The sequence below is a fragment of the Euprymna scolopes genome, chromosome 31 (assembly GCF_053919585.1).
Source record: "Euprymna scolopes isolate OS-2025 chromosome 31, ASM5391958v1, whole genome shotgun sequence".
NCBI classification, from domain to species: Eukaryota; Metazoa; Mollusca; class Cephalopoda; order Sepiida; family Sepiolidae; genus Euprymna; species Euprymna scolopes.
In genome coordinates, this window is record NC_136512.1 from 72,873,505 (window position 1) to 72,894,596 (window position 21,092).

Below are 21,092 nucleotides of genomic sequence, written 5' to 3' on the forward strand. Positions count from 1 at the left end.
TTCGGCCCTTATATATATATACAATGAAGCCAGACATGACTTCTGTTGCCAGAGTTCGAATCTCTCTACTGGCGTTAATCGTGACTCCCTGCACTGATGATTCCCGAAAGGATGAAACACTGGTGTCTAGGTATTTAATTATTATAGTAAATAATATAAGGAACTTTGTGTGCGTGTCTGTAGGTCCGTTCGCTAGGGACTCGCTGATTTTTGCGAGATTACACACGAAGGTACTTCATGTGCCTGGCAGGGTTCTTAGGTTTTGTATCGGAATGTCTCCGATAAGTATCGATAAATGGTAATAGAAATAATCCGATGAAACAAGGAATAGGCGATTTTGACCAAAGTTAACACCTTACACAGCCTAATATTACAACTGCGTTTTACTTTCATTTTTATTTACCAAACAAGTCAAAAGACCCGACATAGAAAAGTCAACAATAGGTTCTTTTATATGACAGGGGATTGTTCGAAATGAATATTTCTGTTTAAAAGGCACAATTGCACAATAGTACTCGACTTTTTCATTTTAAACTTACATTCAAGCCATTATCACTGCATAAGCAGTTAGATCAGGCATATAAAATCAACATTAGGTTCTTTGGTATAACAGGGGTGCGTTGGAAGTGAATGTTTCTGTTTCGAGCACAATTGAAGCATGATATTTGAGTTTTGCATCTTAAACTTTAATTCAAACCATTATATATAAAAAATAATTTTATAACATCTACACTAGGTTCTCTACAGTGCAACGTTGACTACAATTTATTGTGAACTAAGTAACTGTGGGGAAGCATGTTAAGCTTTCCACGGTGTGCATCGATAGATTCTGAACTAGAGTTGATTTGATTGAAAAATGGGTGATTTAACCGATTTCGATAATAATATGGGAGTGTAAAATATTTGTTGATCATCATTCAATCGCGGCCAATGTCGGGCCTTCCTGCTTGTATCTATCCATCATATATATATATATATATATATATATATATATATATATATATATATATATATAAGAGAGAGAGAGATTTCTTCGACTAGGAAAACACTGCGGAGCACAGAGTTCTATTTGCTCTATGGTCTGCAAATCAAGTGGACGTCTGAAGCATGATGTGAATATTCACAGTAAGGCAGTGCTTATTGGCGTTCCTCAATCTGAACTGAAATGTGACCTCTGCATTAGATTGTGTAAGAGCAGGGATGGTCTGAAGAGCCACCTTCGTTCCAAAGAAGATAGAAAATGCATCTTGATCACATCTCCATATCTCTTTATTTTAAATCAAATAAAACAATTATAAAACGTATTAAATGTAATAACAAAACCAAAAAGATATTTTAAAAAGTACACGGAAATGGATAAATAACCAACAATAAAGCAAAGGAAAGATGGTCTTTTTCTGTCAAGAAGTGATGATCATATATATATATATATATATATATATATATATATATATATATATATATATGTATATATATATATATATATATATATATATAGCTTTTATGCATTTTCATTCTTAGAACATATGCTAGTTAACATATCGCAGAATAGATTTTGAAATCTTGTTAAATTTACTTATATATTTTATTAATAGTTTATACTTTTATATATTAGTATACATAGTAACAATAAAGCCAGAGTGAGAGAGAGAGAGAGAGAGAGAGAACGAGAACGAGAACGAGAGAGAGAGAGAACGAGAACGAGAGAGAGAGAGAACGAGAACGAGAGAGAGAGAGAACGAGAACGAGAGAGAGAGAGAACGAGAACGAGAGAGAGAGAGAACGAGAACGAGAGAGAACGAGAACGAGAACGAGAGAGAACGAGAACGAGAACGAGAGAGAACGAGAACGAGAACGAGAGAGAACGAGAACGAGAGAGAACGAGAACGAGAGAGAGAGAACGAGAACGAGAGAGAGAGAGAACGAGAACGAGAGAGAGAGAGAACGAGAACGAGAGAGAGAGAGAACGAGAACGAGAGAACGAGAATGAGAGAACGAGAACGAGAGAACGAGAGAGAGAGAGAACGAGAGAGAGAGAGAACGAGAATGAGAGAACGAGAGAGAGAGAGAACGAGAATGAGAGAACGAGAGAGAGAGAGAGAACGAGAGAGAGAGAGAGAGAACGAGAGAGAGAGAGAGAACGAGAACAAGAGAGAGAACGAGAGAGAGAGAGAGAACGAGAACAAGAGAACGAGAACGAGAGAGAGAGAGAGAGAGAACGAGAGAGAGAGAGAGAGAACGAGAGAGAGAGAACGAGAGAGAGAGAACGAGAATGAGAGAACGAGAGAGAGAACGAGAATGAGAGAACGAGAGAGAGAGAGAGAACGAGAATGAGAGAACGAGAGGGAGAGAGAGAACGAGAATGAGAGAACGAGAGGGAGAGAGAGAGAGAACGAGAGAGAGAGAGAACGAGAGAGAGAGAGAACGAGAGAGAGAGAGAGAACGAGAGAGAGAGAGCGAGAGAGAGAGAGAGAACGAGAGAGAGAGAGAACGAGAACAAGAGAACGAGAACGAGAGAGAGAGAGAGAACGAGAGAAAGAGAACGAGAGAGAGAAAGAGAACGAGAGAGAGAAAGAGAACGAGAGAGAGAAAGAGAACGAGAGAGAGAAAGAGAACGAGAGAGAGAAAGAGAACGAGAGAGAGAAAGAGAACGAGAGAAAGAGAGAGAACGAGAGAAAGAGAGAGAGAGAGAAAGAGAGAGAGAGAGAACGAGAGAGAGAGAGAACGAGAGAGAGAACGAGAGAGAGCGAGAGAGAACGAGAGAGAGCGAGAGAACGAGAGAGAGCGAGAGAGAACGAGAGAGAACGAGAGAGAGCGAGAGAGAACGAGAGAGAGCGAGAGAGAACGAGAGAGAGCGAGAGAGAGCGAGAGAGAACGAGAGAGAGCGAGAGAGAACGAGAGAGAGCGAGAGAGAGCGAGAGAGAACGAGAGAGAGCGAGAGAGAGCGAGAGAGAACGAGAGAACGAGAGAGAGCGAGAGAGAACGAGAGAGAGCGAGAGAGAACGAGAGAGAGCGAGAGAGAACGAGAGAGAGCGAGAGAGAGCGAGAGAGAGCGAGAAAGAGCGAGAGAGAACGAGAGAGAGCGAGAGAGAACGAGAGAGAGCGAGAGAGAACGAGAGAGAGCGAGAGAGTGAGAGAGTACGGAGAACGAGAGAGAACGAGAGAGGGCGAGAACGAGAGAGAACGAGAGAGAGCGAGAACGAGAGAGAGCAAGAGAGCGAGAACGAGGGAGCGAGTGAGAGCGAGAGCGAGTGAGAGCGAGAGCGAGAGCGAGAGAGAGCGAGAGCGAGAGAGAGCGAGAGCGAGAGCGAGAGAGAGTGAGAGCGAGCGAGAGAGCGAGTGAGAGCGAGAGAGAGAGTTAGAGCGAGAGAGCAAGAGAGAGAGTGAGAGCGAGAGAGCGAGAGAGAGAGTGAGAGCGAGAGAGCGAGAGAGAGTGAGGGTGAGAGCGAGAGTGAGGGCGAGAGAGTCAGAGAGAGAAAGAGATAGAACAAGAGAGAACGAGAGAGAGCTAGAGAGAGCGAGAGAGAGCAAGAGAGAACGAGAGAGAGCTAGAGAGAGCGAGAGAGAACGAGAGAGAGCTAGAGAGAGCGAGAGAGAACGAGAGAGAGCTAGAGAGAGCTAGAGAGAGCGAGAGAGAACGAGAGAGAGCTAGAGAGAGCGAGAGAGAACGAGAGAGAGCTAGAGAGAGCGAGAGAGAGCGAGAGAGAACGAGAGAGAGCTAGTGAGAGCGAGAGAGAGCGAGAGAGAGCGAGAGAGAGCGAGAGAGAGCTAGAGAGAGCTAGAGAGAACGAGAGAGAACGAGAGAGAACGAGAGAGAGCTAGAGAGAGCGAGAGAGAACGAGAGAGCACGAGAGAGAGAACGAGAGAGAGAGCGAGAGAGAGAACGAGAGAGAGCACGAGAGAGAGCACGAGAGAGAGAACGAGAGAGAGAACGAGAGAGAGCTAGAGAGAGCGAGAGAACGAGAGAGAGCTAGAGAGAGCGAGAGAACGAGAGAGAGCTAGAGAGAGCGAGAGAGAGAGAACGAGAGAGAGCTAGAGAGAGCTAGAGAGAGCTAGAGAGAGAGAGCGAGAGCGAGAGAGAGTGAGGGCGAGAGAGCGAGAGAGAGAGAGAGCGAGAGCGAGAGTGAGGGCGAGGGAGTGAGAGAGAGGGCGTTAGAGCGAGAGAGAGCGGGTAGAGAGAGAGGGAGCGGGTAGAGAGAGAGGGAGGGGAGAAACATGTACTGAAGAAAATCTTTCTGCTATACGCATTTCTTTTTATCGCTGTAACCGTATCACTTCTGTAACAAAGTGTAGAAACCGAGCATTTGGTGTCATATGACATTTTCTTTGTTTTGTGGATTTTTTTTTTTTTTTCGTCTGTTTGTAGAGTCCTTAATAAAAGCTTACTAATCAAAACCTAACGGGTTCTGAAACACTCCGTACCCCCCCTCCCCCCAAAAAATGATCGGATGTACAATGGTTATTTATTATAAAAATAGATCTGTATTATTCAGACTACCATTTTCATTTCGGTTATTTTCGAAAACTTTCGGCCGATTTACCCTACAACCTCCTCCAGGTGCATCTTATTTCGAACTTTAACTTTTATTTAAATTACAGAAGTATATTATTATTCTTCTATCAGCCATAGTCGGATAATAGTCCATTTTGGATCTTATGCAGAACACGGACTGTGCTATCTTATTAGATATGATTTAAATGTAAGTGGCGAATAATTAAAAGAAAATAATAAAATAAATAAATAAAAAAAAGAGTCACCTTCCCCGTATTAAAAATGGGGTTCTAAAAAAAAATAACGTTAATATTTCAGCAAGGTACGTATTCTCCATAAGTAAAGGAAAAGGAAAAGATATTCTAGTAAAAAGTATAATAAATTGATAACTTAAAATATAGCAGCATAAGAACTGATTATATAATGTTATAAACTGAATTTTTTTAAAATCCTAATGTTGCAATAGTTTAAGTTATAAATTTATTATAATTTTTACTAGAATATCGTCTTTCTTTTCCAGTTTAAACAACTAGTCCTTTACTTTTCCATGTTTAAGCTGAACCATATTACTTTTCATTCTCGCATTTTTCTATTGTAATCCATTATTTTTCCACGCTTCCAGTAAATTCACTTGTTCTTTGTTTAATTTCAGTTTTATTTTTTGCCCCCATAAGCATAACATACACATATGTAATAACAATGAACGGCACTCGTCTGCTTTCAATAAAATCCCCCAATTATCTTCCATTTCATTCTCTCTATTTCAATTGTTACTTCTCTTTTCGCGAGAGCGGTGAATTGGTAGAAACAGTAGTCACTGAAGCAACGTGGTTGCTATGGAAACTAGTCATAAAAAACGTCGCTCACCTTTTTTTTCTACGATTTTGAACACCAGTAAATTCATCATAACTTTTGTTTTGCTGAATGAAAATTGAAAAAAAAATATCACTGAGAAGGTGATTTATAAATTGTAATAATTGTTTGAAATTTGGTCGAAAAATGAGTGAGCTTTAAAGCAGTTCTAAATCACTAAAACTGCCACTTAACCATATATTGTATATAACACTACAGTGTTCGAATGATATACAATTTAGTTATCAAAGAGTAAATCTTAAAAAACTTATAAAGATGAGAAAAGCTCAACACTATGAGGAGCAAACAATAATATTAAATGAAAAATGAGGAATAAAAATTATATATAACTTTGTTATATCATCAGAATAATAAGGAAAAGTTACAGGGAAATAAAAAAAAACTTGAGGTCATGTCATTTTGAAACTACATGTTTATAATACATTTTGTATAATTCTGACCCTTCTCTTCTGGTGAGAAGCATTTAGCTTCGAAATGCCATGGCTTAAAGAGATTTTTTTTCTTAATTTTCTCTTTATTATATCATTAGAACAATAAGGAATAGTTAAAGTTATATATAACTGTTATTCTTCATGATTTATTTAATATATATATATATATATATATATATATATATATATATATATATATATAGAGAGAGAGAGAGAGAGAGAGAGAGAGAGAGAGAGCGAGAGAGAGAGACAGAGACAGAGACAGACAGAGACAGAGGGAGAGAGAGGGAGGGAGAGAGAGGGAGAGGGAGGGAGAGAGAGGGAGAGGGAGGGAGAGAGAGAGATTCATGTGCCAGTGACATAACGGATAAAGGTGTTGACTAACAACATATCTATAGAGATAGTCTTCTAGGGTGTAAAGCGAATAACAACGATTAATTCTTGGTCATGGCTGCCAAAAAGAGAACAATCTTTGCTCGTTCAGTTCAAAATTCTGTATTGCTTCCAATGTTCAGTAAAACTATTCCAACATCCAGAAAACATTCATCGAAAGGAGGTCGGAAATTACATCGGCTGAAACGTTGTGAACACATCAAATAAGATTAGAATGGTATACAAATGTTTAAAACAATAGAAATAAATTTAAAAAATCTGAAACAGAAATGCATATTTTGTAGAACGATCCGTCTTTTGTCTGGAAATACACCTCAGTTTCCAATAGCACCTTTTTGTTTTTTTTTAACTGGGGGGCAAATCCCTCACCTTGGAGTATATTTTTAAGGTTAACCGTTGCAGGAAGCCAGATCTGGAAAATGGAGTCGATGTGAAAGCAATTTGAACTTTTTTGTTGTTGTTTGTATTTTTTTTTTTTACTGGGCAAATCCCTTACCTTGGGGTATATTTTTAAGGTTTTCAAACCGTTAACCCTTTCTGGAAGCCAGATCTCGTTGTTTGTTTTTTTTTTGTTTTTTTGTTTTTTTTTTTTTTACTATGGTTGTTTCCCTTGTAATAGCACTTTTTTTCTTCTTTATTATTTGTGGGCGTTTTTTTTTTGGGGGGGGGGGCTTTATACCTTCTTTTGATGCTTCTTCCTTCCTCAAAGTAATCAATGAAAAAAATTACTTGTACGTCCCAAAATACAGAGCCCCAAACTTTACCTGCTGATATTTGCATATTTGGTCGTTTTGAACGACTTTCAACAGCTTCTGCTCACTCACCCTACTGTCAATTCAATCCATGATTTATCCATTGTTAAATATTAATGCAAAATTTTATTATTATTATTTATCGTTATATTATTATTTTTTTAGCATTGGAACAACACTCTAAAACGTCGACGTGTTATTGTATTCGATCGACTGTCAGCAAACGAGGCACTCAACTTTAACAAAGGCAACTTCAACATTGGCTTCTCATTGGTAACTAAACTTCAACAGTGGCAATTTCAAATTTCAATATAGACACCATTGGCAATGTTTGTGTGCAAAATTGAATGCACAACCTTCAACCAATATTCTATCATACGCAATTTCAATTTATGATCGGAAAAAAAAAAAACGGGTTTATAAACTATTTTTTTTTTTTTTTTTTTTTACTTTTACGAAATACCCGCCGATTTTGAGCAATCACGGTTCCTATTTACAATGCCTCCCCACGGGACAGAGTTAGACATCAGAGTCGTTTTTTAACGTGGAGAAAAGGAACAAAAATAAAAATTGTCTCAGTCGTGAAGGATTTCTCCTCCACTGACAGAACAAGAAATTGAAGTGCAGCATCTGAAGAACAGATACTAAACTTTGATCTTGTCTCGAAGGCCGACCACGGTTAAAGTCCGCATAATCATTGTTTTCGACGAAGTAGATCTTTAAGTTGTTGTTTTTTCCCCTCGATATCAAAACCAACAAGGTCTCGGCCATTATTGAGATTATTTTTTCCATGTTGGCTGGGGTATTGCTTTGGTCTTGAGAAGTTCCAGGAAATCCACCCTTCCAGGCTTTGTCTTTTCTCTTTGAGAAAGGGGTTCGTTCATTGCTAATCGTATGACACGAAATTACCGAAGAACGCCAACTTTGCTGCTCAGCCATTTTTTGCAGGCAAGTTCTTCCTCTAGGGCGCTGGCTCTTTAATCTCACTTTATAAAAAAGAAAAACAATAATAAAAAATAGATTAAAGGCATTTCGTTACTTTAATAGGACCCCCACCCCTCAGAAAGTGATGCTTTATCAACCCACGATATTCACATTTTTCCCATCGTTTGGAAAATTTGCAACATTGGCTTCACTTAAATCACTGTAATTTGTAAACTAATAATCCGAATGGTCTCAGTTTCACTCGTGTCGTTTAAAGGTGTGTACTTTATGAAAATTATATGAATTTTTGTATTAGTTGTGATATATGTCATGCTCGAAACTTATGGATTTATGTGTTAGATGTTTTCATTATATGGTTATAAAAAAACATTGCTTTGATATCCAGGACTATTTATAGAAAAGGCCTGCCAGTATAAATCCGACGGCACTACCACCATAACCCCCACCCCACAAAAAAAAACATAAAATGTGGGTTTAAATGCTTTATGCATTATTTAATTGGAATTCATTATTGAGATGAGTATTATTCATTTATTTATTGTACTTAATAAAAGTAATAAAATGAATAAAAATTAATAAAATTAATTAAAAAAAAGATAAACAATAATTAAAAAATATATGTTAAGCCCGAATAACACTTGCTAAAGACATTTGCTTTAACTGGATATCTCCGTCAACGCTTATGGGTCTATGAGGACATAACGCATTTAAAATTTAAACGATATCCTACTTTACGAAACTCAGGCCATGTGTATAAAATTACAATCTGGACTATAATAGGTTGGTTGGTTGGTCGTTTTACCGCATATCAACCCTTTTCAGGTTATTTGATGTCGAATCCAATGATTTTGAAGAAAAAATTTTTAATAGAATATATATATATTTTTTTCAAGTTGGTTTCTCTTTAACCCATAGTTGGGACCCTAACAGATACTACCACTCCGGGCCAGAGTGGACCTGGGAGCAATGGCAATTAAGGAATGGCTCCACACTCCCCAAAGCCCACAAGCTGGGGCCTCACCATCGGATATGGTTTAAGGTCATATCCAGGACCGACTATATTAGGGGACGAAACGAGAGAAAGGTGTCCGAGCAATAAAAACAAAGTAATATGGTTATTGATCCTCTTCCAATCCAGATCATGACAATGAAAGTGGTTCCGAAATTCTGAGAGCCCTTTTAACCTTCTTTAAAACTTCAAACATATACTACTAGCAGGATGACACGGCGTCGCCCAGAATTGAATGATGATCAACGTATATTTCACACTCCCATTTTTTAAAAAATTGTCATTGATATCGATGAAATAGCCCATTTTTTCAACCAAATCGATTGACTGCATACTCTAGTTTCAGATCCATCGCGATGCACCTGAAGGAAGCTTCACATGCCTATCGCAGTGACTAAATCCACAACATATTCTAGTCAGCATTGCACTGTAGAGAACCTACTGTTGATTTTATATGCCTGGTAGTACTGCTTGTGCGGTGATAATCGTTGGAATTTAAGTTTAAAATAAAAAAGCCAAGTATCGTGGTGCAATTGTGCTCAAAACAGAAGAATCCATTTCGAACGCGTCCCTGTCAGATCAAAGAACCTCCTGTAGATTTTATATACTGGGCCTTTCTGCTTGTGTGTTAATAAAACTTCTCAAATGCACTCGTGATGTTAGGCTGTGTAAGGTGTTAACTTTGGTCGAAATCGCCTGTTCCTTCTTAGATCGGATTATTTCGATTATTGATACTTATCGAATACATTCCAATAGAAAAAATATATATTTAAGGACACTGCCGGGCACATAAAATACCTTTGTGTGACATTTCATAAAAATCGACCCAGCCGTTTCCGAGTTCATAGGGAACGAACTTACACACACATAAACAAAGTTCCTTTTATATAATAGTGGAGATAGAAATATTGATGAAATGTATATTGTATGTATAAAATTCTTCGAGAAAGACAGTGGAAGTGTTCACAAATTTCTACGTTATCCTCTATTTGCCGAATCTTTTTTTTTTTTTTTACATTGGAGTCACCACTTATCAAGGCCATGACGCCACTCGAGGATAAGGGTTATTGAGTGTACAGTAATCAATAGGATAATATCGTAGTAGTCGTTAGTAATGGAAATTTAGTAGATTGGATTACTTAAGGATGGCGGTTCATCAAGAATTTGTTTATGTTGGACTTGAAGACAACCAAGTTGTAGTCAGCTGGGAAACAGACAAACGGAACAGAGTTCAATATGCGTGCACTTCTAAGAAAGAAGCATTGTTTGTGGAATCTACGTTTTGATTTAGGCACAGTTAAAGAGTCGGGAAAGTTATTGACAGTGGTTTCAGCTAGACGGGTGTTTTTCGAAAAAGATTGGCGAAGAATGACCAGAGATTGGAACCCAGACGAGCACCTCCCGCGAAAATAACGATAAAACAAAGCCAAGCTCGCAATATCCCTTCTGTGTGAAAAAGGTTGCAGTGAAGAGAAAAGGGCATCTCCCACTAAGTTACGAAGTCTATTTGTACTCTGTCAAGGCAGGATAAGCTGCTTCTAGCAGCTCCTTCCCAGATGTGTCAACAATACTCCATCCCTGGACGCAGTTGGTTTTTTTTTTTTTACATAAGAATCACCACTTATCAAGGCCAAGAGGCCACTCAAGGATAAGGGTTAAAGAGTGTACAGTAGACATTGGAAAATATAGTAATCATCAGTAATGAAAATTTGGTAAATTTGATAACTTATATAGAACGGCTCATCAAGAACTTATTTACGTTAGACTTGAACACAATCATATTGTAGTCAGCCGGAAAGCAGGAAAACGGAAGACAATTCCACAGGCGTGCAGTTCTAAGAAAGACGCTTTGTTCATGGAATCTACGTTTAGGTACAGATAAAGAGTGGGGGGAATTATTGATAGTGTGTACAGCTAGACGAGTGTTTCTTGCTTTTATATAGATAGAGAATTGCATCAGCAGCGAGATATCTACTGGAGCGGTAGAAAGATCCCACCATTCTTCCAGCGACCTTGGCAACAGATTTGATGTATGTGTTCCATTTTAGATCAGGAATAAAGGTCAAGCCCAGAAGCTTGTCAAAACATGGAGGACTCCAGTGATCCATTGGAGACAGCACTCCTTTAAAACTTCAAATGCGAAATTTGAATTTTATGCCATATGTATTACAGTGATTAAGAGTATTTTTTCAACATTTCAATTCGTTTGCTCTATATTAGGGGATAAAATGAGATACACGTGTCGGAGCAATTAAAACAAAAGTAATATGGCCTAAGGAGTTTAGTGATCCTCATTCAACCCTGATCATTTAAATGGGCAATTACATAAAAGATCATTTCTAACTATACATCTGCCTCCACATAATCTCATACAAACACATGGTCAACATTCCACGATGCGTTCCACGGTGGCGTTTATTCTACATTTATACGATGCGAAATGGGATCTTCATCGATATCAGGGTGAAGTCCTGGACACTTATCATACGCTAACCGTAAGTCAAGAGCGGGGTTCTCCTGCAAAAAATCATACATCTGTCTGTCTCCATATTGTCAAACTATCTCTTCCGAAACTAAAAATCATAGAGTGGCGCTAAGGGCCTAAAATAATTGGATTTTTTTTTTATATAGACCGTTGTTTTGTGAGTTTTTAGCCGGTTAAGGTAATTTATAAGGAGTCAAAAATGGGTCAAAATTGAAAAAAAAAAAATTATACATTTTGTACATTCATCTTAGTTTATTTTTAATCAGTTCATATGAGTGTCACGTTGGTACAGTGGTAACGTCACCAGCTTTGAATGCTACAGTTTAGCTTTCGATTCCGATTCTAGCTGATGGCACCCAAATACTTTTCTTTTACTTTTGAAATCACAACTATAATAATATATACGAAATCTGAACACATTAAAATATTTTACGACCGGGCAAAGCCAGGCCCTCTCCCTGCTAGTAAGGATGTAATCTTTTTCAATTATTGATTAGTGTATATATCGTTAATGCAGCAGTGTCGACGTCGTCGTCGTCGTGTAAGTTGATAAAACCATTCAGATGCCGATGTTTATAAAAAAAAATCAATTTAAAATAGCGATTTATTACTTAGGTGGATTAAGTCCATTCATGTAATTGCGTAATATTACATATTACTAGCAGGCCGCTCGGCGTTGCTCGGTCGTAAAATATGCATAAATATTAAGTTTTAATTAAGGCAGAATTCTTATTGCTTCTAAACAGAAATACCGTATATAGTAAACGCAACGTTAAAGTCTTAAAAAAAATTTTTTTCTTTTTAAATGAAAGAATTAAAAAATGGAAAGAAACTGAAACATGTGCATCTGAGTATAATTTTTTTCTAAACAGTTCACTTTTTGTAGAACAAAAATACTCCAGCTGATATCAAAACCTAAAGACAGCGAGTCAAGTATGCTAACCATTAGACTAGCTGGACATGACGTTTAGATTATGTTTTTTTTAAACCAACTCATACTTAACGTAAATAAGATGTCATATTTCATGACCACGCATGCGCAGTTGTGAAACAGTTGGATAAATAAAAATAAAAAAAATCTGGTGGCCTCCCACGCACCAATTTTTCAATTTTGACCTTTAGCAGCCCTCTTTCTCGGATGAAAACGGATTACAAAGTTTTCCACGTGTCTATATACCAAATTTCAAGTCTGTAGATTAAAAATTTTGTTGAGTATATCGGTTGAGAAGTGTCATCACAAATACATTCTTACTTTCATAGATATATAGATTATTCGAGGTGCATTCAATAAGTTTCCAGACTTTTTTTCGTATAAGCACTTTTATTGATAGTACACACATGAAACTCTAGTCCCCTTCGAAGTAATTTCTTTAGTCTCTCGCTCCTAGACAAGGTTCAAAAGAGAGTCACCAATCTGATAGGCCCTGAACTGGCATCTAAGCTTCAGCCTCTGTCCCATCGACGAAACGTTGCATCCCTCTGCCTGTTCTACAAGTATTTTAATGGTGAATGCTCTGACGAACTGCAGACACTTGTGCCCCCACGACGTAGACAAAACCGACAGGCAGCTAAATCCCACCCCCACACAGTAGAGATCCCTAGATGTAAAAGATCTTTCTACTCCAATAGTTTCTTCCCCAGAACAACTAGACTCTGGAATTCCATTCCAGGTCCCTGCTTCTCCAACTGTACTGACATGCAGAAGTTCAAGTGTAACGTGAACCGACATCTTGCTGTCCAAATCCCAACATAGTGCCCCAGTAGTTACTGCCCCTGATAGTAGCCCCCTACACCAAAGTGGAAATGTGCCTTGTTTGGGGTGAAAATGTAATTTAAAAAAATTTTTTGATACACTTCATACCGTTCAATACCGTTCCAACAACTTCTGAAATGCCCCTTGGAAATCTTTTGTGAGCGTGTCAATAACCCTCGTCACAGGCTTATCTCCTCAATTGTCTCATAACGATAGCCTCTAAGGTTCTCCTTGAGCCTAGGGAATAAGCAAAAGTCACTGGGAACAAGGTCTGGGCTATAGGGAGGGTGAGAAACTGTCATGATACTCATCTTAATCAAATAGTGTGATCTTCTCTGGGCCTCCTTGGGACAAACTTTGCGGAAATCTTCCATATCTTCAGTTCCTCGTGAATAATCGTGTGAACAGTTCCCACACTGACATCAAACTATGCACTTATTGTCTCTTACGACACACGACGGTCCTTATCCATGAAATTCTTTATTTGGCCAATCAAATCTGGTGTTCTGATTTCTTTACTCCTCCCACACCTCATTATCTCTCACATACTCCCCGCTCTCCTTGAGTCTCTTATGCTACTCAAAAACCGATGCTCGAGCCATGCAAGATGGTCCAAAAACGGTCTAAAGCATCCCATGCGTTTCTGTAGCATGTTTCCAAGTTTCAAACAGAATTTTATTGCATATCGTTTTTTTTTAAGTGCCCTAGTGTCCAGATTGTTACAACTGGTAAATTTGAAAATTACAATCAGATTTTAGTAAGGTGCATTCCAATTTCTGTTGTAGTTGTTCATTTAAACCTCAAATCATAAAAAAAATGTTCTGTCATCTCATAATATGTAGTGCAATAACATGCTGAATTTTCAAGCGTATACGACAATTTTAAATGCCTGTAAAAAAAAAACATTATGGCAACTTATTGAAGGCACCTCGCATTTCTGCCTCCACGTAAATCCGCACAAATAGCTGTCCACCATTCCGCGATGCGTTCCACGGTGTCATTTATTTGGGGTTTCTTTTATGACGAAGCGAAATGAGGGCGCCATCGATACCTGGATCCTAATCCTACAACGAGAAATGAGGTCTTCTTTTATTAAAGGGTGAAGAGTGGGACCCTAATCTTAACCCGGCACATATCTAGATAAGGCTAACAAATGTAGATCACGTGCGTGTGCGCTTACTACGCGTTACCGACGGGGCCTTTTTTGTTTTTTTTTGCATGATGCATTTTTACTAGTGCCTAAAAATCGTTTTAATCGTAAATCTAATACAACCTGATTTCGTAGACACATGTTTTAGTGTATTCCTTTATATCATTTTTCTCGGCTTTTAAAACTTATTCGGCCATTTTCTAATTGCAATCGGAAATATTTGTGTCGAAAAGAGTCCTATTCCGTAGAAGCACCAATCATTATTTGTATCATTTGTGTTTTAATCGCGTAATCGATACTTTTTCTTGAATCGTATACAAATGCGGTAATACTGAAGCGGTTAGCTTTAAAAATAGCTCCCAAAATTTGTCGTGTATCTTTTGGTTGATTTTTCAAGCGGTGACAGTGCAAATTAATCTGTTATCTGTTTTGGGTTTGTTTGTTTTTTTCGTTCCTTTTCCATTTTGCAAAACAAAAAGTTTTCTATTTTTGACAAATTTCGTTTTTTTTTTTTTTAATTTTTGCAAATTTTGATTTAAAAAATTTTGCAAATATTTGAAAACGTTTTGCAAATATTGATTTTTTTTTTCGATTTTTTTTTTTGCAAATAATTAGTTGTTTTTTAACTTTGCAAACACATTATTACTTGCAAAATAATTCTAAAGAAATCTTAAATTTAATTATTTTAATAATTTGTTTTTATTTTATTTTTTCAAATTATACAAATATATTTTTTCTGATTTTTTTTTGCATATTAAATTTTATTTTTGCAAATTATTTTATAAATAATTTGTTTTTTTTTAATTTTTCGAATTTTGTGCAAGTTATTTATTTTCTATTTTGATAATTATTTTGCAAATTATAATTTGTTCTCTTATTCCGCGAATGTTTTGCAGATTGTTTTCTAGTTTAATTATTTTGCAAATTATAATTTTTATTTTTCCAGATTAATTTCTTGTCCATTTATATTTTGCGAATATTAATTACATAAGTGATAAACGCAAGCAATTAATTAAAAACAAATTGATGCCATCCGAACTTACTAAGTTTAAAAGGGGCTATTTTGTGTTTTGTATGAAACAAATAATACATTTTGATAACGTTTATTAGAGAAAACCCAGAAAAAAAATAGAAACAAAGTTGGATTAATTTGGCCTGTTATCGTATGAGAAATCAGGCACGCTAGTTAATATATTTTGGCAATCATTTTGGGAGCTTACCACTTCAATATAACGGAAAATGCTTGGATACATGATTTATATATGTATTGCAACTATTCTCATTTGTAATAAAGTTTTGTTCAATGCTACAATAGTGTCGCAGTAGAAAAACACTGTTTTGATTTTTTGGGGGAGAGGGGGATAGGAACATAAATGTTACTTGCAATGAAGAGGCACCTACAGAATTTCAGTAGTTAATTAGTTCCGAGTATCGATGGAGAATCCTAGGTTGGTCCCGGAAATGGACGAAGTAGTTTACGATTAGAAAAATAGATGCTAGTGCAGAGAGTGGTCCGCGCTATTTTTTTAAATCGTATTTCCAAGTTTAAAGTTTTATGATATATTTTTTTATTCAATTGTAAGGTTGAAGTATAGAATAGGTACAAAACACCCTCCCCAGGTTAAGAATGGCTTTTTAAATAATAACGTTATTATTTACGTCCGGATCACTCTCTGCACCAGTACCGAAAAATCTTTTTTCTTTTTAATCTTTTCTTTATGGAAGTTTTTTTAACGTTATTTTGGTGCTAATGCAGAGAGTGATCCGCGCTATTTTTTAAATCGGATTTCCACGTTTAATTAAATTTTTATGTTTTTTTTTTTAATTCAATTGTAAGGTGAAAAGCACCCTCCCCTTTCCATGTCAAGAAAGGCTTTTTAAATAACATTATTATTTCAGCACGGATCACTCTCTGCACGAGTACCGTTATTTTTTTTAGGGACTAAAGTTCATTTTTCACCATAACTAACCTAATCTTTCATGTTCTTTATCCTCTGCCCGTTTACGTTTTTTTTTCTTTTTTGCAGCTTCTAAATCGTAAACTGACTTGGTCATCTTCGGGACCGACTCGAGATTCTCCGTCAATACTCGAGAATGGCTATGTAAATACTGAAATTTTCTGGGTGTCTTTTTTTTTTTTTTTTTTTTTAACAAAAACCGCATAAATTAACCATTATTACTCGACTTTGCCGACGCGCTACTCTTTCCTCCTTTTGACGGAGAGCAACGTGTAGTATCTGTTCTGATAGACTTCACATTTTCTGTCCTCGGTCATTAAAGAAAGAAATCCTGGTGCTAATGCACTTATTGATCTGCGCTATTTTTGAAATAGTATTTTCAAGTTTGAAGTTTCATGATCTGTTTTTATTAAATTGTAAGGTTAAAGTACAGAATATGTACAAAACACCCTCCATTCCGTGTTAAGAATGGCTTTCTAAATAATAACGTTAGTATTTCAGCGCGGATCAATAAGTACACTAGTACGGAAATCCTTTCAGACTAAGGCAATTTTTATTTGTCTCAATCCAGAAAGTTTACCCATATTCAAAACTGACCGTGTTCCTAACTTTGCCTTCGTGAAGATGCAAGTTAGGGACTTTTCCCCATGCATTTCTATTCGAGAAAAAAAAAAAAATTCAAAATCAAATACAGAATGCCAAAAATGGTACTTCTGCAGCTTACGGAAAATACTGAAGTAATACTATTTATGAACCCATTCTTAATATTGGGAGAGGTGCTTTGTTAATTATATTGTTCTCTCATCTAACAATTTAATAGACAAAGGATACCATAAAGGTTTCACTTAAATTGAAAATTATATCTTTAAAAAAATAACACAATCAATAAACTGCAGAAATACAAAACTCGGTTTGCATTCATAAGTGCCAGAGAAGTAGCAGTATTTAACGAAAGCGCCGCTACTCTACTAAAGAGCTCGAAGTTTAGCTTTCACTCCGACAAATTATAAGCCTTTAAAATCATTTGCAAATATACAATGCCGAAAGTAGTACTTCTGCAGTTTACAGATCGTGCTGAAATATTAGGAAAATATTTTTAATTCTAAAACGACTTTCAATTAGAGATGAAAAAAAAAAAAAAAAAAAAGTACGGCTGCAGCTTACGAACCGTGCTGAAATAACGCTATTAGCGAACTAATTCTTAACAGAGGTGGTTTTGTTAACTATTCTATACTTTCACCTAACAATTTAAACAAAAGATCCCGTAAAACTTAAATTTAATTGTAAAATCATATCTAAAATAAAAATTTTAAAAATAGCACGGTCGGTAAACTACAGAAGTACAAAAAAAAACAAAACGCGGTCTCTATTCCTACGTGTCAGAGATATAGTATTTCACGAAGGTGCCCCTAGTTTATGAAAGAGACCAAAGTTTAGCTTTCTTTCAGGCAATTTTAAAGGCTCCAAAATCAGTTTCAAATATTAATAGCCAAAACCATAAAAAAACAAAAAGGGGGGGGCGGTATTTCTGCAGTTTACGATCCTTGCTAAAATAATGCTATTTAGGAACGAATTCTTAACATAAGGAGAGAGGCTTTGTTAAAAATTTAACAAACAAAAGATGTCGTAAAATTTTAATTCAACATGCAAATCATATCCAAAAAATATAGCACGGACGGTAAACTGCAGAAGCACCAAATAAAACAAAGTATGGTGTCTATTCCGGGGTGCCAGTGAAAAAGCAGTATTTCACGGAGGTGCCGCTATTGTACTAAAGAGCACAAAGTTTAGCTTGTCGGCGAAGAAATTTATACCAGAAACAAAGAATGCGTGTACTTACTTCTCATAAACACGACACAAATTCAAATGGAAATCGTCCATCCTGCGTTATTTTTGCCTCTCGATCCGTTTTTTTTATTATTATTATTTTTTTTTTTCTCCTGCAGAATAATATTTATTCCATTCGTTATTTAAATGTTTGTTGATGTTGTTGTTGTTGTTGTTGTTGTTGTTATGCGCTGAGATTTGGGATTCAATTTCCTTTTTGTTTGCAACGCGCACGTTTTTTGTTTTTTTGTTTTTTGTATTTGTTGAAATAAAAAAAAAAAGAAAAACACGCTTTTCTTTTTGTACTTTTGGATGCTGCCAAGCTGCTAAAATGATGATGATGATGATAATAATAATAATAAAGGGAGCCGGCTTCGTAAGAACTAACTCAAACTCACTGGTTCCAGAGAGAGGACGAACCAATACGTCCGTCAGATGTGAGTACTACACAACAAAAGTGGAAGTATAAACACGCTCACACGCATATATACATACGCATACTCACTCACACACACACACATATATATATATATATATATATATATATATATATATATATATATATATATATATATGTATATATATATATGTATATATATATATATACACACAGTGTGTAAGAGAGAAAGAGACACACAGACAGAGGTAGAGATAGATAGATAGATAGATAGATAGATAGAGAGAGAGAGAGAGAGAGAGATTAGATTAGATTAAGAGAAAGAGAGAGAGGGGGAGTTGTTGGAGAGAAAGAGATGAGCGTGTGTTCTAGTTGTGTCTGCAGATGTGTCGGCGCGCGCGTTAGTATACGTGTATTTCACGAATCTTAAACGTCTGGTCTTTCGTATATGCGTATAAAAAATGACAAAGATAGATAGAAAAGCCGGATGGATAGATATGGACAGAAACAGAGGTAGACGGAGTAGGGCGGTTTGAGTAGATAGAAAGATATAGACAGATACAAAGGGAAGTGGAGGGGGAGGAGATAGAAATGGCACTATAGATAGATAGGTAGCTAAAGTAGTAGGGAGAGAGTGATTGGAATAGACAGAAAAAGATATATACAAAGAGATAGAAGGACGGGAAGAAGAGAGAGAGAGATGAAACTCTGCAAGGAGATAGATAGACAGATAGATAGATAGATAGATAGATAGATAGATAGATAGATAGATAGATTGTCAAGTAAACCCGTATGCAAATGTTAACACATCCAAAATAGTAGCTCACAACAAAAGTCTACTACTGCTGCTACAGCAACTCACGAGCTCAATCATCTCGATGTTGTCGGCTGGGTTAGATAAAGCCACACTGATGAGCCTTTAGAAGTTTAAACACGTGCCTGTGGATGTTAATATTACATAATTTAAATGCGAATGTTCATGTATTTATATGCATATACATATATATACATATATATATATAAAATACGCTTTAATATATTTTAATTCATGCAGATTATGCACACACACATACATACACACACACATACACACATATATATCTATATATATTATATTATAATATGTATATATACATATATATACATATATATAATATAATATATATAGGTGTGTGTGTGTGTATGTATGTATGTGTGTGTGCATAATCTGCATGAATTAAAATATATTACAACGTATTTTACACCCCAGCAAGGCCGGGCGATATATATATATATATATATATATATATATATATATATATATATATATATATATATATATATATACTAGCAAGAGACGGCCGGCCTTGCTGGGTCATAAAATACGCTTAGATATATTTTAATTCATGCAGATTCCGTACTTATATACTAATATATAGTAGTGATTTTAAAGTTGTTTTTTTAATGACTAAAACGTTTAGCACGGGTTCACAACCTATGTGACCATCAAGGGATTAATAAAATATATTTCGTATTAAACGACAAAGAAATAAATTGAATATGGTAATGTGCAGAAAGAAATAGAAATACTTGTCGACAAGTTTGAGCTGCATTTCAACTTGTCGACATATGTCTCATCCATCCAAACAAAGATTTTACTAATTATAAACCTTTCTTGGTTTATGATTACTAGTAATTCCAGGGTTATGTGATCAAGTAGTTTAAAAGTTTATCGGTTTAATATAACACACAGACACACCGACATATATACACACATACATCTACTGTTTTGGAGCTGCCGACTGTCAACTCGATGGTTGTAGATTCCATCCACTGCTGAGGAACGGTTCTTGTTTAGCCACACTGATGAGTTGTGATACAACGAAACAGTACTGTATATGCAGGACTCAATATATATATATATATATATATATATATATATATATATATATTACATTCTTTATTTTTTATGCAAATACAGTCATATCTTGATACGATGTACAGACCGTTTCGAGCATAATTAATCTTACCAGGCAAGAAGATTTAAAAATTAAAATAGTACAAGATTATTTCCAATTTAAGAGGAGAGAAAATATACTTTGCCATGACTGGCGTAAAGGAAGGTTAATGTTCTAGATATAGGTTCCTTGGACATGGATCTAACTTAATAACTTGATTTGAGCCTAAAACAATAAATGTTAAGGGGTCATAATAGGGGTTAAAGCTAAAAAAGTTGACCTTTTTTTTGTTGTTTTTTTTTTTGCTCAGCATACACCTCCAAACATCCGGGCAACGCCTGGCTGAAATGCTAGTATATATAAATTATATATATAACGTATATATAAATAAATATCACATACAAATAAATAGCATATATAAATAAATAGAACATATAAATAAATAGCATGTATAAATAAATAGCACATACAAATAAATAGCACATACAAATAAATAGCATATATAAATAAATAGCATATATAAATAAATAGCATATATAAATAAATAGCATATATAAATAAATAGCATATACAAATAAATAGCATATATAAATAAATAGCATATATAAATAAATAGCATATATAAATAAATAGCATATATAAATAAATAGCACATACAAATAAATAGCACATACAAATAAATAGCATATA

General features: G+C 35.9%; 1 long non-coding RNA gene across 1 annotated transcript in view; it reads right to left on the minus strand.

Moving 5' to 3' along the window:
• The window catches only part of LOC145255815 (uncharacterized), a 225,801-nt gene extending 206,481 nt beyond the window's left edge, over positions 1–19,320 (minus strand). Inside the window, exon 1 of the long non-coding RNA XR_013863906.1 lies at positions 18,082–19,320. This is a non-coding gene — a long non-coding RNA (uncharacterized LOC145255815). The remainder of the gene's footprint in view (positions 1–18,081) is intronic.
• Between the last annotated feature and the right edge of the window lie 1,772 nt (positions 19,321–21,092).